Here is a 1315-nt window from a genome sequence, read left to right on the forward strand (position 1 = left end):
ACAAGACGGTGTGACAGATGGAGGGTGCTGGGGATCCAGCAGGCAACTACTGGGGACCGTCAGGAAGGTCTCTATGAAGAGGAGACATTTCAGCTGAAATCCAAATAAAGAGAAGAGGCCGGCCATGCAGAGCTCCGGAGGGAGAGCAGTTCTGGCAGGAAGCAGAGCTCAGCAGTTGGGGGGAATGGAAAGAAGGTCCCCGGGGCTGTTGTGAGATTGGAGGAGGGCGGGAGTGAGAACTCTCTGGGCTTTTAGGCTGCACCTGAGGGCCGGCTCTTAATCTCAGTGCATCGCAGGTCTCTGAGCAGGCCGTGCTGAGGCCCGGTTTGGATTTGGTCTGAGGTCCAGACCACTCTAAATCTCGACTCACTCGTGGGCCCTCTGTGGCACCACATGCTTCCTGAAGGTGTCCCCGCTTCCTTCCTCCTGATGGCAGTTACACAATCTGAATTGCATTCCGAGAGCTTCCCCTGTCACTCACGAGCCCCTACAGGGGTTCACCCTTGGTTCAGTTAGCAGGAGCCGAGCTGGTAATCCCCACCCTCCCTGCCTACAGGTCCTCCCTCTGGGTCTCGGTCTCTGCATCTGTAAAGTGGGCGGGGGGCGGGGGTGGAGACCACATGATGCAAATGGCTTTGGTAGTTCCCTCACTGTAGCTTTGGATAGTGACTGAAAGAGGATGCAGCCAAAGTGGGTTCCAGGGAAGAAGCGAAAGTGAAAGATGGAAAAGAGTCCTCCGGGCTCCTGGGCTCCCGAGGTGGGGGTGGGAAGAGTGGTCTGGAGAAGGAGGGAGGTTTTTAGAAAGCCAAGCCGGCAGAGACCCTGTGACCCAGGCTTTCATTTCTCCCAAGCACCCCACAGCACCATGTGACCCAGCCTGGCCAGAGAAAGGGGAAGCGAGAAGAGCCCAGAATTTCTCAAGAAGCACAAAGCTGGTCGGAGGCGGCCTCAGCCGAGCAGGGAGCCAGAGCCAGAGGGGGCCAAGGAGGAGGGGAGGCAGGGAGGGAGGGGGCAAGGAGGAGGTGGAGGAGACAGCAAGGCCGGTGGGGGCAGAGCGAGCCCTGTGCGAGGGCCGCCTCCCCCAGAGGACACGCCAGGTGTCACAGGGGGAAGGGACGACAATTCAGACGGGGCGAACGACTGGGAGACCCACAGGAGAGGAGGAGGAGGGGCGGAGAAGTGGGGCGAAAAGGGGTCGGCAGGGGGGCCTGAGGGGTGGAGAGGAGGGGGAAAAAGAGCCGCGGGAGGAAGGAGGGAGAGTCAGGGGTGGGTGGAGGGGACAGGGGGAGAGTTGAGGGTCAGGGACGGGGAGGCA

This window comes from Panthera pardus, unplaced genomic scaffold, assembly GCF_024362965.1.
Source record: "Panthera pardus isolate Hobbes unplaced genomic scaffold, ASM2436296v1 HiC_scaffold_12, whole genome shotgun sequence".
NCBI lineage: Eukaryota > Metazoa > Chordata > Mammalia > Carnivora > Felidae > Panthera > Panthera pardus.